Source organism: Phyllostomus hastatus, unplaced genomic scaffold (genome assembly GCF_019186645.2).
Source record: "Phyllostomus hastatus isolate PE091 unplaced genomic scaffold, TTU_PhHast_1.1 phas_contig_137, whole genome shotgun sequence".
Classification (NCBI taxonomy): Eukaryota; Metazoa; Chordata; class Mammalia; order Chiroptera; family Phyllostomidae; genus Phyllostomus; species Phyllostomus hastatus.
In genome coordinates, this window is record NW_025333583.1 from 15952120 (window position 1) to 15979968 (window position 27849).

Genomic DNA, 27849 nt, shown 5'->3' on the forward strand with positions numbered 1-27849 from the left:
AAAATCTGGTGCCCACAGTGATAGCAATTGATGTTTGTGAATTTCTTCAAGAAAGGAGAGAAGACACCCTGGCAGAAAGACAATGATTACAGAAGTCAGGGCCCGAAAATACACAGAGACCCAGGCCACGTGGCAGTGAGACCCCGGATCTGATCATTTGGCTCTATCCAACCCTTGGCCTAAGCTTCAAAGTCAAGACTCCTGCTTGGGAATGTGCAGAGAGCAAAGGAAGATCCCAATTTGTCAGAACTGGGCAGGAACCCAGTTTCAAAACAAAAAAAAAATCACTCCTGCTACTAGATCTAAATGAAGCACAAGATGGGTAGGGGTGATTGTTCGCGGGGAACACATAGCAATCATTCACCAGAACTGAAACACATGGCTGGGACAGCATTCCTAGCAAAGCTGACTACTAAATCAAGGTTGTATTAGTCCACCTAAGTATATCAGTGATCTTCCATCAGGGAAAAAAAAATTCCAAGAGTTAGAAGCCTAAAACAATAGCCATGTATTTAATTTTGTGGGTCGTCTGAGTGCATCTCCCTGCTGCTCTCACAGGATTCACACCTGCGTGTCAGTTACCAGACACCTAGCTGGCTCTGCTTCTGGGGTGTGGCTGGCTTCTGGTTGGACCAAAGGCCTCTCATTATCCCAGAGACTACTAGCCCAGGCTTATTCTCACAGCAGCCCAGGATTCCAAGAGAGCAAAAAGAAGCATAAAGAGTCTCTTGACACTCAGGCTCAGAACTCACACAATTTGTTTCTACCTCCTACTGTCTAAAGCAAGTCAGAAGACCAGTTCAGATTCACGGGGTCAAGAAATAGATGCCACTTGCTTGATGAGAATTGCCGCAAACTGCATGGCCAGGGCATAGAAGCGGGAGAGAAGAATCTGTGGCCATTTTTAAAAAAATCTTCCACATTATCTAAGAGAAAAACTAGCCTCAGGTGTTCAAAGGAGAAAACTGTTGAGGTGGCTATAGATGAAAAGCAGAGGGTCAAGTGGTCCAGTCCAGACAAGCCTGTCTGCATCGTGGCTGACCCAATGCAGCAGAAGGACATTTAGAATCCTCTAGAGCCCGAGGCATGTTTGAAGAGGGCCTATAAATAAAATTCTATGTATAAGAAAAATGTTTTGTTTTCATTTCTCATCAGAAAAACATAACATTTTTTATTGTCACCTTAAAAAGAGCCTGAAAGGCATGTGATACAGATAAAGTTTTATAGTAGGGGGAAAGAAGATTAGGGATGTAGGGAAATGTTATTCTAGTGCCTTATCCTCAAATAGTAGTCCACCGGGATAGAAGCGTCTCAAGACCTGGAAGCATCCTAGAAACACAGAAGCTCAGCCCACCCCAGAGCTCGTGACACAAGGTCTGCATTTTCACCTGAAACCCAGGTCATTCATGTGTACTCACAAAAGTGTGAAAATGACAGCTCCTATGGGATAGCTGACTAGGTAGTTTTAACATCCACAACATAATAGAAGTGTTCTAAAGTCATGCATGTGTGTGTGAGAGACAGAGATGGAGAGAAAGATGGCTATAAACTGCCAAAAGGAAAGTCAACAGAATGTCAATGCCAAAGCACTCCTTTCACAGTTTTATTTAGCAATTCGCAGTGATTCTTGATCATACCACATCCACACATTTAGTTACATACTGATTCAAATAGTTGGTAGAATGAAAAATGCACTGGTTTTACAATCAGAAGACCTTGTTCCAAATTCCAGCTGTACAGCTTACTAAGTAGGTTAACTTTATCTTCAAGGTCTTCTTTGAAATCAAGGTATTTCACATATATCTTGGTGGTTTATCATCCTAGAACCAAGCTTATCCCATGTAGGTTGGCCCTAATGTGCCTGTGTATCCTTTCTCCTGCTTCACCTCACCCTTCACCATTATTAAAGCCTTGCATAAATATATTTTGCAGGGTCTCCTGAGTCTTGCCAACAATTTGAATACTTGTGATTAACACCAGTGGCATAATCTCTCCATCAAGTATGCGCCACTAGCTCCTGGCTTTGAGCTTGGCCACATAAGTTGCATTGTCCAATAGTATATAGACAACAGTAACAATCTACTAGTTCTGAATCCAGGATTTAAGAGCCTTTGCAATTTTCACTTTGTACCCTTGTACTTCTGCCACTGCCAGCAAAAGACTTCTCCTCCATCTAGGTAATTGCTGCCTCTTCTGCCTAGACCCGAGGTGGAACACACACGGAATGCAGTCACCCAAGCCAAGCCCAGCTGGACAGACAACTGGAGGGAGAACCACACTGCCAAATCCAGCTTAGTTCAACTAACCTCAGGCAAACTGCAGATTCAGGAGAATAGCTCATTCATACTTTAAGCCCCTGAACTGTAGGGTAGCTTATTAAACAGCATACAAATAAATAGCTACCTGGCACAATCTGAATGTAGAAATTAAATGCTTACAAACCTGTTGGAAAGCTGGGAAATCAGAAGACCTTACAATCAGAAGACTTTGTTCCAAATTCCAGCTGTACAGCTTACTAAGTAGGTTAACTTTATCTTCAAGGTCTTCTTTGAAATCAAGGTATTTCACATATATCTTGGTGGTTCATCATCCTAGAACCAAGCTTATCAAATGTAGGTTGGCCCTAACGTGCCTGTGTATCCTTTCTCCTGCTTCACCTCACCTTTCACCATTATTAAAGCCTTGCATGAATATATTCTGCAGGGTACTTTTAAGAAAAGTACCCACTTAAAAGTGCAGGGTACTCTGCACTTTTAAGAAATGCTCAGAGAAGATGCAGTCCAGAGATGAGAAAACCGCTATGAATATCCAGATGTCGGAAAGCTTCAGGACACTACTTCGCTAAAGCCCAAGCCAATAACTGATTGGAACGGGGCAGGTGGGGCGCCTTGCTACATAATCTGATTCATGAGACCTCAAGAAGAAAGTTTGGGTTGATTTGAAATTTGAAGAAGAAAACATGTGAGAAAAGTTGAGAGACTGATGGAAACTGAGTACAAGAGTCCCACTGAGGAGGTGAAAGCCGGCGCTTCATGAAGGAAACCAGTTTTCCAGGAAGGAGCTGAATGGAAAAATTCAGGATATTTGATATTGTTTTTATTTGCTTCTTTTCTTTGCTTGAATCCTTGCTTAGGTACAAAACCTACAAGAAAAGATTATTACACGATAACCTTGTGTTAGTGCATGGTAAGAAATAAAGGTGAAGAGGCCACTTGCAGAACTAAAGCAGGACAGCAGCTGGGGGAGGTAGCTTATCTTGACAAGCAAGAAGCGATCCACCCCCTTTTCTTTGGTCATAAAAACACTGTAGTGGTGGGGGGAGTTGGGGGGTGGAGAGAATGCAAACAACTGTAATTGAACAACAGTAAAGAAATTTATTTATTTTTTTATTTCCTTTTTTTTATTTTAATCATTGTTCAAGTACAGTTTTCTCCCTTTTACTCCCAATCCAGCCCACCCACCCAACCCTCCCCTCTTCCCTCCCATTACCACCCTCTCCCTAGTTTTTGTCCAGGTGTCCTTTAAATTTGTTCCTGTAAACTCTTCCCATTCTCCCCTGAAATTCCCTCTTCTCTACCCTCTGGTCACTGTCAGTCTGTCCTCTATTTCAGTGTCTTTGGTTATATTTTGCTTGTTTCTTTGTTTTGTTGTTTAGGGTCCTGTTAAAGGTGAGATCATATGGTATCTGTCTTTCACTGCCTGGCTTGTTTCGCTTAGCATAATGCTTTCCAGCTCCATCCAAGCTGCTGCAAAGGGTAGGAGCTCCTTCTTTCTTTCTGCTGCATAGAATTCCATTTTGTAAATGTACCATAGTTTTTTGATCCATTCATTTACTGATGGGCATCTAGGTTGCTTCCAGCATCCAGCTATTGTAAATTGTTCTGCTATGAACATTGGGATGCATAGGTTCTTTTGGATTGGGGTTTTAGTGTTCTTAGGATAAAGTCCCAACAATGGAATTGCAGGGTCAAAAGGCAGATCCATTTTTAGTTTTCTGAGGAAGTTCCATACTGTTTTCCATAGTGGTTGTTCCAGTCTGCAGTCCCACCAGCAGTGCACTAGGGTCCCCTTTTCTCCACAACCTCTCCAACACTTGTTGTTTGTTGCTTTGTTTATGATGGCCATTCTGACTGGTGTGAAGTGGTATCTCATTGTGGTTTTAATTTGCATCTCTCTGATAGCTAGTGATATTGAACATCATTTCATGTGTTTTTGGATTTTCTGTATGTCCTCCTTGGAGAAGTGTCTGTTCAAGTCCTTTGCCCATTTTTTAAAAATTAAAAAAATAACAACAACACTGTAGTGCACAGGTGGCAAACACAAGGCCCACAGGCTGAATCTGGCCCAGCACCTTATTTCTACCCAGCGGCAGCGCCAAGCTGTTGCTTAACTGTTAAGGAGTAGTTACATTTATACAGTCTTAAAATTACATTCAGCCCTTTGAAGGCAACCGTGAGGCTGATGTGGCCCCCGGTGAAAATGAGTTTGACACCGCTGCTGTATGTAGTGTATACAGACATCATTTTAAAATGCTGCATACCTGAAATTTACATAATGTTACAAACCAGTGTAACCTCATTTTAAGAAAAGAGAAAGAACTGAGATAAGAAAAGAAATTTAAGGCAAAAAGTGAAGGAAAACCACTAAGCACCATCCTGAGAGTCCTGAAAAATATAGACAAGGGATTTGCACTTTCCATTTTTACGTGATGAAATCTGAGCTATTTCGTTTGGACAGTAAAGGTAAGAGGGAGCCCAGAATATTGGAAGACATGGGGACTGTTGGACTACGTAAGCAACTACTGGATTTCTGAGTAATGAAAGAGAACAGATTCCAATAGGTAGGAAATGACTAAGGCCGAACTGACTAATTCTTATCCTTCACTTCCTGTAGTGAAATCATAGAGAAAAAAATGGGCACATAATAGTCAACTCATATTTATCTTATTGATGATTTAGACATGAAAAGTACCAGAAATACCAGAAGATGGTTTAAATTTGTCCCATGAGATAGCCTGGATTAATCTACATGTCACGTTACAGACCCCTCTCTGAAGTAAGATTAAGGCAATAATCTTACCTCATTTTATACTTTAAAAAAAGTCCTAATGGCCTTAGATGAAGTTTAAGCTGGGAAAGATGGATCTTAAAAGACTTCAGGTCTTCAGCAAGAAAGAAAGGCATTTTTAGCCTTCACCAAAAAGCTAAGAAATATAGCTAGACAGATGTGCTATTAAGAATAACAATATGTGAGTTACAATCCCACACCTTTAGATAATACTCTATAAAGGTCACAGCTTCTACACCCCAAACTGAAAAAAAAATTTCTTTACCCCAGTTTTTAATTTAAAAATGTCTTGCATGCTATTTCTGAAAGGATGATTTCTTGGAAGTAGATAAAGCAGTGGGTGACAGCCAGTTTTTCTCTGGCTACCACTCATTGATATTAAAATTATGTTTGGGTGATGAGCACACTCTGAGTTCAAGAAATCCTGGTTAGAAATAAAAGAACAGAAAAACCAAAGTGTTCTCCAAGCAGACAACAGGAGCTCAAGGTAGAAGAGATTTTTTTCTGGAGAGATCCTTGTCCCATTTACAGCTTTATTTCAGTGAGTCCTTATACTTTTAATGTATCAATTCCAAATAAGTTCCTTAATGTCATCTCTTTTCTGCAGGGGAAATGAAACTTCCTTCGGTTAAACAAAGAAGAGGAAAGGAAAATAAATGCTCTATTTAGTCTTCCTCTAAGAGGCACTTCACACTTTCTCATCTCAGACATCCTACTGTCTTCTGCTTCTATTTCTGTTATTATCACCTCTTAACGGCATAGAGTTCTGGTTTAGAGCATTTGCTTCTCTGCCAGTGTTCTGTCGGTGGTTTCCAAGTTAGGGCTCAGAAAAAAAAATGATGTTGTTCAGGATGGTCTCTGTTATATCGTATCCTGCTTCTTTCCATCTTTTCCTATACCCATCCTACTGGCCACGAAAACCTCAACATTTTCCAAGTCCAACATCTTGATCTCCTTCATTTCTCTTAATAATCTGAGTACATCTGTACTAAAGAAGGTACACTTCTATGTCAAGACCAGTTTGGTTTTCTTCATTAAAATATGCTAAAAAGAATTACACAATATAGTTTGGGGGGGTTCTTTTTTGTCATTGACCTCACATATTGTGAGTGATCATAGTAGAAGACACAAAAACCAAGTCATCATCCATGAAGCTAGACACTCAGGTTTTAGAAAAAAGTGCTAAATGCATTCTGTGTTTTCAAAGATTGCTTTATCTGGGTGTCTGCTATGCCCTTATGTCAGTCAATTTGGCAGTTATAATATCAAGTTCTTTGGAGTAGCTGTCAGTGGCCTCCGGTGATTAGAAGAAAGAGGAATCTATGCATTCCCTTCCCCAGTCATCTCTCTGTCACAGTATAGTAAAAGCAATTGACAGGCACTAAGAAATGTCTGTCCATATGCTCTCCAACAAACCCACCACAGGAGATCCTCATTCTAGTGCATCGCCAATAATACCCTGACAGGTCATCCAACATTTTGGGGAACAGGCAATGGGCAAAATGCAGGACACACACTACCAAATGAACCTGTAAAACTTGTAACACTACCCTGTAAGCACGAGGCAGCCAGGCTGAACGGACTCTTGTCCCTGGATCATGGAAGGTGATGGTGCCTATACCACTGTTTTAGGCAATCGTGTATCTTGAACTTCACTCATTCCACCAATGAAAAATTGTTTCTAACGTTCCTTATATTTATTAGTGAACCCTTTGCAGTGGATTAATATTTAAAGAATATATGAAAACACAATTGGAGTAAGAATTTCTAATTTAAGTCTTTCTAATGCTACTACCCTGCGATAGTATTATACTACAATACATGTGAGATTACATATTCAACTTAAAATACTTACATCACCCAATTCAAATGACATATTTTGAAGCAAATTACCACATAAACTATCTAGCAGTCTTGAATCCCAATCCGATTTTGATTGTCTTGTAGATAGTAACCATGTTTTTTGTTTAGCGTTCTCTGTGTTTAAGCACTGTGTTAATATACGAATGACAATCACTAACTCAACATTGATTTGCCAGTGGGTTGACAATGAGTTAGAAGGAAGCAAAGAACAAGGATGCAATCACTGGGCTGGAGAGAGAACCAGAGCTTCTCCAGGGCTCACAACAAGGTTTCTCACTGCAGCAATCGTTGGTCAAAAAAAAGTTTTCTTGGCAGTAGATATTGTCAAGTGCCTCTCCTCATGACTCTCATGTTACTTTGTTCTTGGGTTTTTATGGTGCTTTATAAGATCTGGGACGGGAGAGGGAGCATTCACTGTTTTAAATAATTTTTGGAAGTAAGGAATAACGGAATTTGAAAAGATTTTGTGCAAGCTGTCCTCCAGCCAGAAACTCTACGTCTGGTTCCCCTAACTGAAGCTTTGAGATAGTTCGCCTGCTATTGTACCTTCCCCCTTCGTGTTTCAAAACTTACATCTTCCATGAACCTTTCTTAAATCAATGCTCTTCAAATATTTTGTTTTCCTCCTCCTGAACCCCAACACTGGGTCGCTATCTTCTAATTTCATTTAGCTGTCTTCTTCAAAAAATAACAAGTACCTCAAGGAGGGTGCAAGTGTATTGCTTCGGTTTTTAATTTTATTTCAGCAACCATACATACTTGCAAAAATTATATTGAATGGCATTATCTAAAAGTAAGTTATTTGATTTTCTGGCTTTTTCACCAAAATGTCTGAAAACCATCTTCATATTTATCAAGGGTTTGTACTATGCATACTGAATAGTTATATAATAATAGCTCACATTACCTTATGTTTTACCATAAAAATAAAAACAATAGTTTAGCCTTATTATCTTTGGCAAGGCCAAAGCTTATAAAGGTTAAACAGTTTTCCTAAATCACAGGTAGTAAATGAATGGGCCTTAATTCTAACTCGCATCTGTTTCACGGCAAAGTCCTTACTCTTAACCAACATTGAACCCTACGTCTCCAAGGAAACAGAGGGTTTGGTCCTTGGGAACATATCATTTGTTTCTTAAATAAAACAAATTCTAGACACCACATATAGTTGAAAGAATACTTAGAACAAGATTAAATGCAATGGAGACAGTTGAGATTTAATCAAGTTTAATCAAATTGGCAGAAGCCCAAGGCTAGCTATCTCTAAACATAGTTTATGTAAACGTAGTTTACACAGTTATGTAAACATAGGTAAAAGTGCTTAATCTCTGAATTCCAATAATTTTACTGCTAAATGACATAGTAAACCAGATGAATTAACTATGGTATGCAGCTTCCTAACATTTTCTTTTTCAAGGGAGAAAACTCAGCACAGGTGTGCTGCCTGTGCAAAATCACGTGGTATTGGATAACTTTTGTTGTCTGCCCCACCAGGCACGAAGCACAGCTTATTTACTACTTAAAACTTGTATTAGGGTATGTTATCCAGATATCTAGGACCCCTCAGCCCAAGTAAAATGTGGTCCTATTAGCCATAATAAGCAGCGTTTATGTTTCTTGTTTCTATTCATTAGTACAATCCCTCTAAATTTTTCTTAAGTCATTTTTGGAATCTCCAGGGCATGTTGCACATGTGTTCAAAGATGTGACATTTGCCCCTTTGTTCCTCTCCTGCTGTGGATCTCCCCAGCCATCTGCCCCATCTGCCACACAGGATTTGGCGGTCCAGGCTGCTACATGAGCCACATCTCCACAGCCACTGCTCCTGGTACTTGCTGATGTCCAGAGTCCAAATGGCCATGCCTACTGTTTCTGGTACTGCCTGTCTCTTGCTGTGGAACCTGGAAAGCTGGGTGCCTCTGTTGCCCCTGGCATGTGGGGGACTCCTCCGTCCATACACAGCTGAGCACCAAGCTCAGGAGCCAGGCCAAGCTCCCAGTGCTCTTCGCCTAGCTGGTCTCCTTGCAGGAGAGGGTTCAAGGGTTCTTGGGCCTGCCTGATATTAGAATTCTCTGGGGCACTTGGAAAAACATCAGTGTTTGCCATGTGCCCAGAGATTCTGACTTAATGTGCACAGGTCCCAGGCGGGTCTAAGGTGCAGCTGAGTGTGAAGAATCTTCAAGCGGGAGGGCCACCAACACAATCCTGCCTCTGTTCACAGTGTGCAACAGGGAGTTCAATGGAAGGGGTGCAGAAAGCTCAGAGCTCGCCAACCCTGAATCTATCCCTGAGTGGAGGGCATCTGCTGAATAAACTACCTCAGTTATGAGGCATTATTTTGCTGCCTATTTGTTATTCAGAATGTACCAGAAAGAGAATACATTTTGTGTTCAGCAGCCTAACTAGTGATTCTACATATTATGGTATTAGTATGCCGTGGACACAGTAGACCCAGCTTCCCACAGACCCCCTAGGACTGCTGAGCTATGTCATTGACAGCCCTCGGGCATTCCTTCTCTGTCTCTCTCTCTCTCTTCCTCTCTCTCTAACACACACACACACACACACACACACACACACACACGTGTGCACACTAACATACACCGTTATAGAACCTTGGTATTGGCAGACTCTCCTGAGCCTGTGAATCTCTTCCTGGGTAAACAATGTCAATGTATTCGATGCAAATAAAAGAGATGAAATGGAGGTCTTTGGGGAAAAGCATTTGTCTCACAGATACTCATTTCCTCCCTCACAGAAAAAACAAAAATATTTGATCTGGGCTTGGTAGGTAAGAATATTGAACTAGCTCTTTAAATTTCCTGTTTGTCCACCTCCACTGGAACCAAGTTTCATAAAATGTATTTTAACTTGAATGTAATAGAATAGTGTCTTCAGACTTTCCCTATTTTAGCAACTAAATAAAGTCAGTAGCCAATTAGTGAAAAGATTAGCTTATACTGCGTTCTCTATTTCACTTCAATTATTGAAATAATGGACCCAGGACAGCTGTTTGTGGTGTCAGAAGTCCCATCAAACTTGGTCTTTCCAGCTGCTGGTGGGACTCACTACCTAAAAAGCCCATATAGGATGTAAGTAAAAAATTTGTTTGTATTCCACCGAACGCTGTTATTTGCCCTTATTTTCACAACATAGACCCTCTATTCAGTATTGGATATTCTCAAGTAAAAACTGAACAATTATATATTTCACAGGTCACACACAAAAAGGATAGATAACCAAGTCAGACTTCTAGCGTGAGGAGTAACTGTGTCTTTAATATGGATAAGCCCACATTGGAGCTGGCAGTCAAACAGAGAGCAAATAAACACCCTTCCCATCCCTCCCAAGAAAACCTCCAGGTGCTGTGGTAGTCATCCCCTTACTTAGAAAGTCAGATCTTCTCTTTGCATCAGTGTTGCACGCCACAGCAATGGAAGAATACAACAAGAGTGCTTGATTTCTTTATCCCATGAGAAATATCATGGACCTGCCTTTTCCTTTAAACAGAAGCAGTTAGGCCGAGAGGGTCAGGAGGTGAAGCCAGCTGGGCACTGACTCCTTGCTAACTTGGAACATTAACGGTGCCAGTGGAACCAAAGAACGTGCTGTGGTTCGTGACACTTCATGGATTGTTTCGTTTATCAGAATTCAGCTCAGCGAAAATTAGAAATCCTCTTCCTAGAACTGGAATGTTCACTAGTATTGAAGCCTAGAATGTCTTACAACACCAGCAAGAACCCCAAAATAATCTGAAGCATTCGTATTATATATGGTTCAATCAGCACAATTGGCTGTCAAGTAAATCCAGTTTCCTGTTAACTTCTTGTAGCATAATGAAGGCCATCGACCCCTTTTGCTGCTCTTTAGTTCTCTAAACTGTTTCATAAGATGTAAGCATGAAGGAGCAAGTGACTGCCTGTGTGTGCATGTGTGTGTGGTTTGTATTCAGAAAAGGAGACAGGTCCCAACGCACAGGCTCAAGATAAAACTCATTGGTTAGCCAACTGAGATCTCAGAAAAGACCCAGCCTCGTCTGACCCATTATGTGGCAGTGGGAAATAGTTTAGATGCAGTATTCTATTAGAAAATCTATTATTTACAAAAGTTTGCCACCGACATTTTCTCATGTTGGTGAAGTTCCTTAAATACAGGATTTTTGGAGTTGGAAAACGTGCCACAGAATGTTTGCATATAATTAAGTTTAAGCTTACAGTGTAACGTCTACCATTCATATCTGTAAGCAAAAACAAAACAAACAACCAGGAACCACTCCATATCTCTTCTGAAGGATAAATAAATGACTATGTACTGAAGTAAGGTCAGGTATTTCATGGTAATACAAGGATTTGGAACGGGGGACGGTTGGTTTTCTATTGATGTTTAACAAATTACCACAAACTTAACAACTTCAGACAACACACATTAAGTGTCTCATGGGATTCCTTGGATCAGGAATCTGGGGATGCTTAGCTGGCTTCTCTCTATGTCAGGGTCTCACTGCCTGATCAAGGCGTTAGGTAGGTCTTCATGCTCATCTTGGTTCTGCTGGGAAAGAGTCACTTCCTGGTTTCCTCAGGGGGGCTGGCAGAATTTATCTCTTTGCTGTAGCACTGAGGTCCCCATTTAATTGTTGGTAATAGGCTAGGAGCTGCTCTCAATTCTAACCATGGGCCCTCAGAACATGGCAGCTTACTCATCCAAAGTTTAGCAAGGGGAGTCTCTATCCATACTGCTAAGAGCAAGGCTTATATAATACAACCTAATCCAGGGAGTGAGATCCCATCACCTTTGCTGTATTCTATTGGTTAGAAGCAAGTCACAGGACCCACCCACACTCAAGCAGAGGAGATTGAATGAAGCTGGGACTCATTGGGAGGTTACTTTATGGTGTATCCACCCCAAGAAGCACTAGACACACTCATAATCAAAAGAAAGATGCACATCTTGCTCCCATGGGAAAGTCAATGACATCCCAACCTGAATGGACACTTAGATATGGTAACTCTTTTCCCTTTTAGAGAACACGAGCCAAGTCATCTGTCCTGTAACACTTTACCCCTCCAAACGTCTCAGCGTGCACTGCCTCTCTCTTCCTCTAAATTGCAGGCACTGACTCAGAAGCTTAACTATAAATTAATTGTACCAGAAGGTGGGTGCGACCTACCAGCTGCTGTTGTAGCAACACCAAGTACCCAAACACACTGTGAGAAATAACTTGTCTCTATGTTAGATAGGCTTCATTTATAGTTGGACACAATTCCCAAATCCTACCAGCCCCCTCACCAGCACCAAAAAAACAAAGAAGCAGAGTAAGGTTTGAGGCGTCCAGCTAATGTAGGAGCCTGAAAGTTGTTTTTAAGAGGATGAAAATTCTTACTTTATCTCATGTGCACGTTGTACACATACCATCAACCTTTCTACCCAAATGTGTTGGGGATCACTGAAAAGAGACTTAAAGTCTCTCCAGCAGGGATGCTGCTGAAGAGGCCATCTTGTGTTGAGAAGTCATTTGGTTTTGTCTGAAGACCTTCTGTTCTGCCTACCACCAGTGCTGCCTCATTATCTGAAAGGTCAGTAAACGTTTCTGTGACCTTGTCACAGAAATGTGGTGCGGTGGTGAAGTCCTTTCCAGGATAATATAATGAAGCTTTAATTTTACCACGTTTAAATGCACTTGCAAATAATCACAGGAGTTCATTCTTATCTTTGGGGAGTATAAAATAATTTAAAAACCAGAGAAAAAGACTTGAAAAAGAACTTTTAAATGGCACAAGAAGGAAGAATTAATATTTGAATCTTACAGCCAAAGTATCGAGTTATAATGGTTTAGCTATAATACTGCCTAAGGCCATCGGGGCAATGCATAACTTTTCAGAATTTCTTCTAATCCACATCCCCACAGAATTGAAAGGATTTAATTTTGACACTGATAAGGAAAATATTTTCTCTGGTAGTCTGCATCTATAGTATGATTTTGTTTTTGTTTTGTTTTGTTTTAATGTTTTTAACTTTCATTTTGGAAAACTTTCAGACTCCCCCCAGAAGTTGTAAAAATAGTACAAAGAATTTCTGTATACCCTCCATCAAGATTCTCCAAATATTAACATTTTCTATAACCACAGTGTAATAATCAAAATGAGGGAATTTATAGTGGTACAATATTAGCTGATCTAGACGCTTCATTCAGAGTTTTCCAGTAGCCACACTAATGTTCTATTTCTGGTCTAGGATCTAACCTGGAACCTCTATTGCATGTATGTGTCATGTCTCATTAATCTCCTTTAATCTGGAACAATTCCTCAGTCTTTTGTCTTTTATGACCTCCAGACTGATGAATAGAGGACAGTTATTTTATACTGTCCCTCAATAAGGATTGACCTGCTATTTCATCATTATGAAATTCAGCTTGTGCATTTTTGCCAAAATCCCACAGAAGCTTCCCTGGTGCATTCTATCTGGAGAATGCAGTGTTCATTTGTTCCATGAGTGGTGACATCAACTATGACCACTCAGCTAGGGTTGTGTATTAGTTTGGTAGTGTGACTGAGACAAAGCATGGCAAGTTGAGTGGCTTAAACAGAAATAGGCTGTCTCAGAGTTATGACAGCTAGCAGTCTGAGACCAAGGCACCAGTGGGGCTGCTTTCCCCCTGAGAACTGTAAGGAGGACCCCGCCCTGTGCTTCTCCAACCTGTGTTATTCCTCGGCGTATAGCAGCACCACCCTGACCTCTGCCTTCACCTTCACATGGCACTCTCCCCTGTACACTTATCTCCAAATTGCTCTGTTTTATAAGGACATCAGATGTATTGGATTAGGGGGGCACTCTCCTGAAGTATGACCTCATCTCAGCTAAATCCATCTGCAATGACCCTATTTCCAAGTAAAGTGACATTCTGAGGTACTGGAGATTAAGATTTCAACATATAAATTTGGGGAGAGAAAATGTAATTCAACCCATAACAGGTGTTACCTGGATAATTTCTCCATGATAAAATTACTATCTTTCCCTTTATAATTAATACGTACGTTATGAGGAGATAAGTTAAGGCTATACGGTCTCAGTATTTTGTTTCCCATCACACTTTCAGCCACTACCTTTAGCGTCCATCGATGATTCTCGCTTAAAGCAATTATTACTGTTTGCTGAATGGAACTTCCTGTTTTCATCATTCTCTACATTTACTCTTTGGAATTCTACTATAAAGAACCTTTTCTTCTCTCTCACTAATTGTTTTAAATGATTTATGTCACTGTGGATTTTTGGATTCATATTTTACTCAATGGATTAGAATGTACGATTATCATTATTTATGCTGTTACAGATTTGGTTGTTGAGGGCTACTTGACGTTAGTACCTATGTTTTTTAACATGTGCCCATCATTGTTTGAGAACTTTCTTGTTTTCTGGCACCACAATATATTCCAGACTAACCCTGCACTTTCCCTATACCAGCCCTGAAATCAGCCACTTGTCTAAGGAGTCCTGGTTCCTTGTGTTGGAGAGTTATTCATTCAAACTCTTTACCATCTATACTTTCCACTAGTGAAATAGATTAGTAACCTAGCCAGAGGAGTCAAATGCCATCTTATTCATACGTCCTGTCCATGCCCAAGGAGAGGTGTCAGAGGACAGGTGTCTTGAGGACAATCTTAAAATCCCACCTACCCCAGGTGCTTGGGCCTCATCCCATTCACTTCTGGAAACAAGAGGGTAAGTGTCCTGCCCTTTTCCCCATTGTTTTCCCCTGCCCCACCCACCAATACCCACAGTCAATCCCCCACACCCCCACCCACTGTCCGTGCCCATGAGTCTTCTGTTCTTGTTCCTTTGCTGGCCTCTTCCCCTTCTTTCCCCCATTACCACCCTCCCCCGACCCCTCTGGTCATTGCCAGTTTGTTCTTTATGTCCAAGTCTCCAGTTCCATTTTGCTCTTTGTTTGTCTTGTTCATTAAGTTCCACACATAGTATTTTTTTTAACTATTGAAAATGAGCTATGGTAAAATAATTACTTTCCAGAGCAATAAATCTGCCACTTTCAGGATTGTCTCATCGTCTCTGCTGCTGCCCTCCTCCACTAGTTCCTGGTCCCAGAAGGGTGGCCTGGTACACTCCGCGCACAGCACTGGAAGCCTCTCACTTTACATTTAAGTCCAGTGACTACCACAGAAGTATGTGACATTAGGACAAGACCTCTCCCTTTATTTTTTAAAAGATTTTATTTATTTATTTTTAGAGAGAGGGGAAGGGAGGGAGAGAAAAAGGAAGAGAAACACCAATGTGAGAGAGAAGCATCCATCGGTTGCCTCTTGCACACGCCCCAACGTGGGACCAAACCTGCAACCCAGGCCTGTGCCCTGAATCAAACCAGCGACCTGTCACTTTGCAGAACAACACATAACCAACTGAGCCACACCGGTCAGGGCAGTTCCTCCCTCTTTTAAATAAGGTCAATATTTACTTACCTGTTTGGCAAATATGTATATTGTAATCATAAGTAGAAAGGAAAAGAATTAATCTTTACCCTGTTTGTGTAACTTTAGAATCATCTGTTTTACACTATGAATGAAGCCTTAGGTAGAGAAAAATTTGATTTGACTGTTAATGCCACAAAAGGGGAGTGGATAATATCACATCAGCATGCCACACGGCGTTAGCCAGTCAGTATTTAGAAGTTCTTCTACTTCACTACTATACTACATTCACCTTCAGCTTCTTTACAAGCTAATTCCCAATAGCTAGTAAGCATCAGGATTAGATAATAATTGGACTTCTGGCCAGGCAGACCCCATTGCATTAAATCTGAAAGTACTGACTTAATTTCCCAGACATTTAGAAAGCATCACTCTCTTGCCGCTTTCTGGTATTCACCGGCTGAAACGCCCCTTCAAATGCTGCCTCACCACTTTGAAGAGCTGATTGCTTCTGCAAGAGCTCTGCAGGATTATAGGAAAAAAAAGCTGACTTAGGAACTTAAGCTTCCACAATTTATGATAGAAGTTTAATTATTCTACCATTAATCACAAGTGATTTCTGATTTTGAATCGAACTCAGGCCTGACATTTCCATTTATCCTTTGGATGCCTTATAGCGTTGTGGTTCATTTAGCCTACACATCCCGCACACGTGGTCTCAAAGCCGTAACACTCACTGCAGAGTTCTTTTACCAGAGAAATTGTGAGGAAGCAGAGACAATAGCTTATTTCTAGCTGTAAGGACTAATGAGACTGACACGATTCTTTTCTGCTAGGAAAGGAACTTGGCATAACTCTCGTTCTTTCTATCTTTGCTACCCACAATGTGGTCAGGGGCTCAGCATTCCTGGCTTCAATCTGGGTGCCAAAGCAGATGTACTAAACCAGAATCTGCACTGTAACTAGGCCCCCAGGTGGTTGCCACACATAGTAAAGCAGTGCTCTGTAGGTCTCGGGAGGCCATCAACTGGCTCTGTTTATACTGACGACTATAACAATTATCATTATTTCTATCATTTGTATTAACCATAAGCTCCTTTCTTCCTGAGAAAATCTATGTCCCTTAAGAAAGAGCAATTTCTTCCAAGGTTCAAACTGAAGATATTCAAGGGCTATTCAGCTTTTTTCTTGTTTCTTGGGGTTTGGGATAAAGAGCACTATCACCCAAGGCAGACAAAGGAGTGGGTTTTCTATACACCCTACTACAGTCACCTCTCCCATACAACAGCCTACCTCGGTGTTGGTCCTACAGCATTGGGGGCCTACACAACCAAGACTTCATGGGCGTGCAGAACTGTTTGAGGGGAAGAGCAGCCTTGAGCCCACTTGGCTGGGCTGCATCTAGAATCTGGGAAAATGGGTGACTCACAAATGTCCTCCCTTAGAAAGGAGGGGTGTCACCTGGCTGGATGTCTGGATGCACACATGCCAACGACCATCTTCTCCTCCAGAGCTTATTATCCCTCCCCATGTCGATTTTTTATTTCTTGCCAAATAAAAGATGATTTTAAACTCACAAGAATAGTCAAGTACTTCTGGGCTCCGCTGTTTTTTTCTCTGAAGTACATAAAACCAACTGGGGCATTTGCTTCCCTGAAAAACATACTCTTTCCCTCCTTAAGAGTATTCCACCCACTTCGAGACTAGATCCCTCTTATTACTTCCCTCCGGCCCCCCCCAAAACCCACCCTGAACATCCATACTTCATTAATGAATACATATCTGACAAGTATCAGTACTTGAAGTGAATGGTTTTCAAACTTCAGCATCAGAATTACCTGGAAGGCTTGTGGAAGCCCCAATTGCTGGGCCTCATCCACAGAATTTCTGATTGAGCAGGTCTGAAGTGGGGCCCAAGTTTTGTACTTCTGTAGAGTTTCCAGGTAATGCTGATGCTTCTGGTCTGGACACCAGACTTTGGGAAACACTGCTCCGAAAGTGAAATTCCAGGTATTGGGAGAGGATGAGAAACTTTCGAGTGGCTAGATGTCACACTAATGTCTCTTCTGTGGATCAGTTCACCTGGGTCTGCAGCTGTCACCCAGGTTTCCAACACCTGGCTGGTCCAGGATTCAAAGAGCTAGAGCAGTGCTGTGTAGAAATATTCCTCTCACAGCTGGTCTCCTCAACCAGGCATCCCTTTGTCCAGCCACTTTGTGCATAGGCAGGAAGTCACTTATGAAACACATCTTACAGATGAGAGATATAACTACCACCTTACTGCTATTTGTGTTTGAAAGCAATGTAACTGGCAATATGGCTTCCTACATGAGATATTTAATGGGTAAAGCAGGCATGCCAATTATGGAAAATAGTTAAGAGTTGAAACAGCACAAATTTTATATTGTCTATTTGGTCTCTAGTACCCATACATTAATCACCTATCAAAGAAGATGTTTTTTTTTTCCTCTCAAGAATGATAAGAAAACCATTTATTGTCTCAGCAAAGAGAATGAACAGAGCTAATCTATTGTGCCATCTGAAATATGCTTTGAACTATTATAAATCCATGAAATATTTGTCAAGTTTTTTAAATAACTTAAGAAATTATTGTGCTTCATGTTGAATGGGAAAAAACAAAGTTGCACATGCAATATGAGCATGGCAATATAGTACTCTGTGCATTCATTCAAACATTCACTCACCTAATGTTATTTACTGAATGTCTGTAATGTACTAGGGGATATGAGAAGTTCAGACACAACAGTGGTAGGAAATCAAGAATGATGTTTGCAGGACCAGAATGTAAGTTCTGTCCCAGACTCAGGGATGCCTGAATCTCACCGACAAATCTTCCCTCCTTTAGGGGAAAATCTAAGTAATGCATTATTAATGAAAGTACAAGTGTTTCAGAGATGTGTTTAACTGATTCAGTTGAAATTACATTGGAATATATGAGCTTAGACTTAAAGCATAAAATAGCTGGTAAGAAATCAGGATATGCACAAAGTGATTGATGAAGGAGAATTTCCTGAAGAGGCTATTTAGAGAGGGTTGGACAAGGTTACAGGGACAAGGGAAGCTGAAGCACTCAGGGACGAGCGACAGCAGGAATCATTTGCCACCCCAGGCCTGATGGGTCAAGGGGAAGAACCAGAATCAGAATTAGAACCTTAGAAAAGAGGCCCTCTAGTAAGAACTCCCATTTGAAGAAATGCAGCCAGTGCCTAAACTGTGGCCAAGTTGGGGGAAAAAGGAAAATTATGCCAAACTCTCTTTGCTCCCACCCCCAACCTCCTACCAGACCTCTGATTGGCTGGGCCCAACAAGAAGCCCAAGAGACATAATTGGCAGGAGTCATAGAGCAGGGCCAAAATGGGCTATAATTTACACCACTTAGTTACACCTCTCCTCCTGAACTAGAAATTACAGGAACGGGAAAGCCTGGAGTTCACATGACATTCCCATGGAGGAGTTCCCTTGAGTACAAAGAGAAAGATACCCTAGCTCCCAAAATATTTGGTGCTAATGCCCTTGGACAATTCTGCCATATTTAACAGATGATGTGGCATAGCCAATGGGCATCCTCTTCTAGAAATATGACAGCAGGAAGATCAAGAGAAGCACAATGCACAGAGTGCAGACATGTGACACAGTGACCCTGCAAACTATGAACCAAGACTAATCATGGGCTTGTCTCAGACTTGAAACTTCTTCTCCCTTAGGAGGTTGCAGGTAGAGAAAAGTAGGGGGAGGCAGTGCTCACAGGGTTTGTGACATGAATAAGGTGGAGGTGCTCCTCTTCCTCAAGTTTAACATAACTAGTGATTGGGGTCTACTTATGTACAACATATCAGTCTTGTAAAATTCAGAAAAAGAAAAGAATGGCACCTTCAGGGGCAGAGCTCAAAAGCTACAGTTTTTTTTAAAGTCTGTCTTTAAGTGTTACTGTCCTAATTTTCTCCTTGAAAATAAAACAATAATCTCTGTTCTAAAGAGTAATTAAAAATTTTTTTGCAAAATAGGTGAAATGCTATAGTAATGACTTACTAGACTGATTTTAAAAAAAACAGTTTCAAAAGCAGCAGAGCTAGTCTACATCTAGGATATCTGGAGGAAAATGTTCTTTTCATAATGAGTCATCGATCCACTTGGAAACTTTAAGTCATATATCTCAACCAGTAGAAAGCTGCAATCAAGGATGAGGCACAAGCTTAGAAATTAGCCGGTCTTTGCTATGCCAGCTCAAGCTTCAATTCACACTCCAAACAACACATTATATAAAGCAATAATGCTGTGGAGTGAGTCTGTTAGAATTCTAGTGAAAAGGTGTGTGCTCTTACCCTAGGTAGACTTATAAGGATTTGTCAGAGGGAGAAGAGTTCAGCAGTGATCCACAAAATCCTTCTTAGTGGCCATATGTAGGATGCAAAGAAAAGCATGAACAAAGATGATGTCTTTTGGATACCCAGGATAGAAGTCATAACTAGGATAGAAATAGAAACTGACTTCCTTTGGTTTTGGTGATGGAAATTTGGCAAGAGGGGAAGAGGAGGAGTAGCAAGTAAACTGATCAAAGCAAGAAGTGAGGAGCCTACTTCTTAACATGTCCCTGGGTCAGTGTCCCACTAGTACCTGAAGACTCATTATTTAAACTGGTCTGAGAGTATTTCTAGCTGGGAGGAAGGCAGTGAAGAGGAGGAGGGATGCCCTCCCTGTGAATCCCCATCACACCCCTAGGATCCTCACTGATCAGAGCTCTAAGTAATCAATTTAGCCCTAATGCATGTGTTGCCAATTGATTTTCATTTCTCGATGGTGCTATTGTGATTTCCCCAAAGTCTTAAAGTCAAGGGTTAAGTTTATAACATTGCATGGATGAAGCCATTCCCCCACCATGATTATATCTGGGTTGGCATGAGTTGGTCCTGTACAGTGAAGGGGCATCTTTTCTCTTCTGGAAATACCTTTGTATCATTTTAATATCAGATCATTCTATAAACAAGAAAATCACAAGGGCATTGCAACCTAGGAATTACTGGTGTCAGCCATGTATACACGCATGTAACATTATAATATGCATGTAACACAGAGTAGTAAAGTGTTTTCTATTCTCAATTTTAAATACTTTTCTTCAAAGTTTAAAGTTTTTCTTTGCAGTAGAAATTTTTTATTTGAATTTAAGTATTTTGAGTATTCTATTTAGCTTTGTTTTAACAGCCGAAGTATAGTTAAACATCTTTGGCATATATTCAACCAATGCTTGTCACTGTAAGCAGGAATTTGTTCTGGATCTCTGAAAAATAATGCTGCCACTCCTCAGGACCGCAGCTGAGCTGGAAGAGAGCCAGCTGAGCTGCCAGGTATGGGAGGAGCCAATGAAAGCAACAAGACAAAATGGAGTTCAACCTTTAATCACTTAGGGCAACACTATAAGCAAGAGTCTAAACAGAACAAAATGTCAACTCTTCCTTTTCTGTTTTCCCCTATGGCACAGCACACTTGTTGAAGGTCGGATGGATCCGCACAGATATGAGGGTCCTCTCACTGCTGAAGGCACCCGAACAAAAGGCTCTGGCTTTTCTATGGGTCCTGAGGTTAAGGAGAGAGTAAGGAAGGAGGGCTAGGAATTTAAATGTACCGGGTGCTACTGAGTCAGAGTGGAGAAAAGTGTCTAAGGTTTTCCCTTCCTCCCCAGGAAAGGAGGGCCCAGCAGAGGCACTTAAGGAAGATTCTGCCCAAGGCCTCAGATAAAGAGACCTAGGAATAGAAGGCACCTGGCCAGGAACATAGACAAGAGAAGAGCATGGCTGACGGGGAGGACCTGAGCCGCCATGACTGCAACTCCCTTCAGAGACCACAAGGCACAGGCCGTGCAACAAGTCTGGTGTGGGGAGGGCAGCTCTCCCCCAGGAGACCTGTCAGGAAAAGCCTTAGTAACTGCCTGGGCTAGAGCCTGAGAAGTCGCACAAGGTTTTGTAACAGGACTCAGACTCTTCATTGCTGATGTCTTAATGAAGGCCCACTTTGTAACTGTCCAGCCAGGATGGGATTTGATGAGATTCAGCCATCCTTAAATAAATGTCTAGTTCTTCCTTATGCCTTTGGCCAACTCAGGACAGGACAAGGGTGAAAATGATGATAATCACGGCAACTGTAGCTGAAGAAAAAGGAACAATGGTGTATGTGTTCATAAACATCCATTTATTTAAAATCAAGAAATTACATAACTGGGAAACAAATGTACATGGCAGGTCCCCTTTCCATTTCTTTGTGTGTCCTCTCATATTTAAAGTAAAACAGACTGAATTAGAAACACTGCTGTGAGTGTGAGGGACAAAGACTAGAGTGGAAACTCGGTTCACACGCACCAACACACGGTGTAAGATGAAGCACCGAAGATGCCTGCTCCATGCGAGCACACATACGAGCTTCTTGAAAACAGGAACTCAAAAGGAGGACTACCAAAAAAAAATAAAAATGCAAGAACTTTGTCTTTAGACTTAACAATTTAGGGAGGTAACTTATGCATGTAATGAGCAAAGCCTTAAAATCTTTTCAGAAAATCTAAATCAATTCAAGCTATTTGGTCTACAATCAGATATTTAGACTATTTTAACATCAGGTCTGCATAGTTCAGGCAGTTTGTATGAATTTCTGGTCCGGTGGCATACTAATAACTCTGTTTTATCTAATATCATGCAACAAATAAATCACTCTAATGCTACCTCAGTGAAACATCAGGAACCCCCAACTGTGAGTCAGAATAGGCTACCCCATGCCGAAGGAACAAGCAAACAACAAATCTCAGAGGCACAACACAACCGAGTTATATTTCTTGCTCACATCACAGTCTCATGTTGGTTGGGTAGTCCTCTTAAATCATCGCATTCCAAGTGATTATTTACCAGGTAGCTTCCTGCTTACGACCCTGTGCTTTGAAATCCAGTGGTGTGAGCAAGAAAGAACAAAAAGACACACAGGCAGAGTTCTTTCTCAGATGACTTCGGTCCCTTTTCATTAGTGAGAATGATTCACCCGATGGCACCACGGATCTCGGAGGAGCCCACGGATAGGCTCTGAGACCTGAAACACTTCGCCACCTTCACCGAACCTTTTCCTTCCTGCTGCATACAGGGAAAAGCTCTGAAGGGCCCCGAAAAAGCTGGTCTCCAGGGAAGGACAGCGTGTCATGCCTTCAGGGTGGGGCTGTGGGGCTCACTGAGCTGAGGAAACGTGGTTAGAGGCTCCTGCACCACCGGATTCTCCTTTGACTTCCATGGTTTTTTCTCTGCATCTTGGTGCTTAAATACAAACTAGATATTTGTGAGTTTTAAAAAGCCCAAGAGCCTAAAGCAGCAATTTTCAACCTTTTTCATCTCATGGCACACATAAACTAATTCCTAAAATTCTGCAGCACGCCAAAATATATATTTTTTGGCTGATCTCACCAAAAACATAGGTGTCATTTTGATTCATTCACACCAGAAGGCTATTGTACTGTGGACTGTTATTTTTTTTATTTGACAGTCTAAGGAAAAAGAGAAGTCAGTGCCCCTGACTAAACAGTCAGGTATTGCATGTTTTTTAAATTCTTGCAGCACACTGATTGAAAATCGCTGACCTAAAAAGAGAACCTATTGTACATTTTAAATGAGATTTGGAACATTAGCACAGATTTGGCTGGTATCTGTTTCCATTCTTTATTCCTCTCTGTCCTGCTTTCCTTTTTTACCCACCATGCATAAATCGCTTTTCGGATGCAGTCCTTCCTCTTCGTCCAGGGTTTGCTCAGCACTGGGGAGCCAGGCTGGTTCACGAGTGCATGAGCAAGCACTCAGGGGAGAATGATCCGGCACAAAATAAAGTGTTCAGAAAATATAATGACAAAATTCCTTGCCAGTCCAGGAAAACCTCTCCACAAACCTAGGACAGAAAGAGAACAGTTTTGGTTTTCTTACTGAATAAGCATTAAACCAGCACGTGATGTGCATCATAGACAACCCACTAAAGAGACTGCAAAAATGGAGAGAAATCTTACCTCTTTATGTAGCCAGGCAACATCTTACATGCATGTTCTTAAGATAAACTGTCAAGCATCTGTTGCCTCTCACCAGGAGTAGAAGTGCAAACACTTCAGCCTCCTGCATCTTGGTGCCAGAGTCACCAAGGAAAACGCAATACAAGTGTTAGAGTAACCAAAGTAGGCCTAAGATGAAGTCACTCATGCTAAGGCCCACACCAGCAAACCACAACTTAACTAAGTTTCCGTGCCCAGCTCTCCCAGAACAGGCAGGCCCAGGTCCACCAGTCAGCGCTGGCCTGCTCAGCACAAGTCACCAGACCCAGCTCTGAGAAGGCCCTTTGCGCCATGTAAGAATGTAACCCTGCTTTAACCAATCAGCAGATGACCAAAACAGTAATCCTCACTTAACACCATCCATAGGTTCTTGGAAACTGTGACTTTAAGCAAAACAATGTATAATGAAGCCAATTTTGCCAGAGACTAATTGATATAAATAAGAGTTTTAAGTCCCTACAGCATTTTTTGGTCACAGGAACATCACCAAACTTCCAAATAAAGACCCAAAACACTTCTAATATTAGAAATGAAATAAAAATATGTTATACATGCATTAAGAAAAATTAATAAAAATATGTAAGATGATTATTTTTCAACTGCTTATTCCAGTTCGGGGTGGCGGGTGGCCGGAGCCTCTCCCAGCAGCTCAGGACATGGGGCAGGACCCACCCTGGGCAGGACGCCCTTCCATCACAGCCTACGCTTACCGACCCTCTCTCACAACGGGGACAATTTAGATGCCAGTTCACCTCGCTGCACATCATTGGGACGTGGAAGGAAACCGGAGACCCCAGGGAAAAATCCACGCAGACATGGGGAGAACAACAAACTGCACGAAGACAGGGGTTCCAGCTAGGAATGGATTTATTTTCTCATCAGCATTGTAACAGAACAACGTTACTCAAAGACCTGTTGTATAACTTCCTTGCATGCTGCCTAACTTATGAATCACTGAATAAGCCAAAAAGATCTTTAAAATGTACTCAGGTGAATCTTTGAATACATTATCTAGTATAACCAAAAATAAAAATCCTTGTATTCGTCATCATTTGTATAAATTTAACTGTGAAAAAAAAGTAGAAAATAAAACTCAGGTCATAAAAATAATAGACGTCCATACATATGAAGAGGACAGAGGTCCTGAAGGGTGCTTTCTCTCTGCTAGGGTTCTTTAAACAATGATACAGTTCACCCAGATTGGATTAAACTGTGAAGTACAAGCATCTGCTCTTAGCTTTTTTTTTTTTTCTATTTTGGGGCAATCATTCTTTTGAAGAGTTTTATTGTGAAAAAGAAAAAAATCTGGGGATGAATGGGAAAAATAATGGCACAATCAAGTCTGATGTGTATAATCTGAAATTATTTGTGTGGAAAATTAGTACTTTGGGATACATACAAACCCCCTGGGACCACGAAACTACAGGGCTGACCCAGGAATCAGAAGACACCAGGAGTTTATAGCTAATTTATTCCACTTAACTTTTGATTACAGCATTTACCTAGCAAGTGGCATCCAATTAAGGTGTGAATCATAATGCACCTGCGGATGGCTGTCTCAATGCCAGGAGCCCTCTGCTGCCACGTGGGACTTTACAGGCACTTCAGGGCACTTCTAAGAGAGGAGCCAACAAAGGTTCAGAACCTAACGAGCAAGACTTGCAAGCACTTCAGTGCTCTCCTGAGGACCAGAGACCTATTTAGGTGGGACTGCTTACTCATTCGTATCCTTGGGAGCTGTCAGGAGCTCTTCCTATGAGATTAATAATCCCTCGAGATCTAGAGTCTCTCTGTGAGATGCCAGGAAAAAGGGCTTCTCGATTTCGCTCTCACAGAGCCACCCTATGGACCTACTATTGGGTTGACCAAAAAGTTTGCTTGTTTTTTTCCATATGCTAATTCTTGTAGCACTCAGTTGTCTTTCACTTCATTCAAAACAATTCTTTTACATTGTACTGTGACAGCTATCATATCAGCATGCACTTTAAAAAAACTTACCAAAATTGGTGAATTGTTGTGTAGCCATTTTCATACTGAAGAAAGTAAGCAACATTTTCAGCATATTATGTTTTATTACTTCAAGAAAGGTAAAAACATAACTGAAACACCAAAAAGGATTTGTGCAGTGTATGGAAAAGGTGCTGTGACTGATCAAACGTATCAAAAGTGGTTTGCAAAGTTTCACGCTAGAGACTTCTCACTGGACAATGCTCCACGGTTATGTAGACCAGCTGAAGTTGATAGCGATCAAACTGAGACATTAATTGAGAACAATCAACATTATACCATGAGGGAGGTAGATGACATACTCAAAATATCTAAATCAATAAAGTTATTGGTGAAAATGAAAAATGTGTCTTTTATTTTACAGGAAAAAAGCATACAGTCTTTTGGCCTACCCAGTATTTCATGTCTGATACTGATTTCTGCTTATTCCAGGCTGAGTCTCTGCGTTAGGCTTGACGGAGATGCTGGCAATCAGCTCTGTGCAGGGGTGACCACCATTGTGAGAATTCTGTCTTTACTCAGTTTCTCACATGCCTCACCCTGTAGGGAGAGTCCTACAACTGGTCTCCCCTGGTTCAGGCTTCTGTGATGCAGGTTATGGGTACCTGGGCTCCCAAAGCTAGAGGAGCAGAGTTAAGAAGGGTATGAGGGAGGGCAGCCCCACTGCAGCTTGAGGAAATGAGAGACTGTGAGAACAGGGTCCAGGGCATATCAGCAGGTGCTGCAGAAGGGAATGAATGCAGCACCCTTTATTGAATGCACTTTGAGAGATGCAAGTCATGATGAGTTTCCTTCACTGTGCTATGAGACTGGGCCACAGGAAGGCAGGGCATAATTCTACTCAAAGATGGTTTATCCTCCCATTGTACAGAATATAAGGTGATGATCACTGTACTTAAACATTTCACTAGACTGTGCCCCATGGAAGAACAGGCAGACCTTATCTGTCTCAGTCATTCATTTGAGGCACAGGAAAGCTACTCAATATATGGGGGAAAGGGAAGGGAGGGAGAAAGGGAGGGAGCGGGGGACATTTGGAGATGAACTTGGTAGCCCTGAGCCAGCAATACTGCACCCTAGAAAGATCTCCAGGTCCACAGTCAGAAGTCCTAGGTCACTTCAGCCTCTGCCCTTAACGAGTGTGGGAGCCAGAACAAAGCATCACTGGTAGTTTTTATCATATAGTAGCATTTACCCTATATACTTATTTTACACATCGGTTTTGAGGTTCAAGTGAGGAATCTTGAAATTCTTTGTGATTCATCCGCATGACTATTTGGACAGAATGCCAGAGGGAGGATAAACTATAAAATGTTATACAAATAGTAGTTATAACTACAATGAGCAAGAATTAATTTTCTAAGTTTAGAAACTGGTATAAAGGTTGATATTAAAAATTTCATTACAGACTTAAGGCTTTGTTGAAATTAGCAGATTGTCTTCTCTGAAAAAAGTCAATTGCATAAACATGCTTTTATTTTTCGGCATCTTTACTATGTACATATACAATATGTGTGTATATATGAAATATGTGAATGTCGTGCATTTTATAAAGGTCAATGTTACACGTTCTAATATTTTTACTTTCCTGGTATTCACTAGATACCTCTGGTTTTGCATGGGAAATGCTAGGGCCATGCTGGCTGCTGTGTTTGCTGCCCAGGAGCCAAGCCCTTCCCTTGCTCCCTTCCTTTATGGTAATTTCCATACAAATGAGATGAATTTCTACAAAATAAAGTGAAAGCATACTGTTTAAAAAGTTGTTCCACTTCTTTTTCAATGTAACTACATAAGCTAAACATCTTCCCTGTGAGTACATAAATTTTCTCATTTTGGTTAATGATTGAATAGAATTTCAGTGTTGAATGATCCTATGAATTGTCCAAATTTAGTTAACCGATTCCTTATTGTTGAACATTTTGCTTCTTTGCATTTTGTTGTTTTTGAAAAAAAAAAGCTACAGTGACTATCCCGCACCTAACTCCTTTGCACAGGTTCCTGTAGAATAAACTCGTGGTGAAATACCAAGATCACTTAGGATGCTTTTGCTACAAATAACAGTGTCATATACAAAAAGGCACTACTTACCTCTCTCTACAAGAAATCTAGAGGCAGTTCTAGATTATGTCAGTGGCTCAACATTATCAGGACCCTGAATATGTCTTGTCCTGATCTTCATGGTGTCAAGCTGGCTGCCACGGATCCTCATCTCGAATCCGCACCCAGCCACCTCCTCAACAGGAGGCAAGCAGGAGTTGAGCATGAAGAGGACCTCTTTTTGTTACAGTCTATCCCCTTATCAGTAAAGAAATCTATTGCCCAGAAGTCCAACAGTCACTTGCTTATGTCTATCTCACTGGGCAGAACGGAGCCTCATGGCTGACCTACCATAAGAAAGGCTGGGAAAGCTCCGGG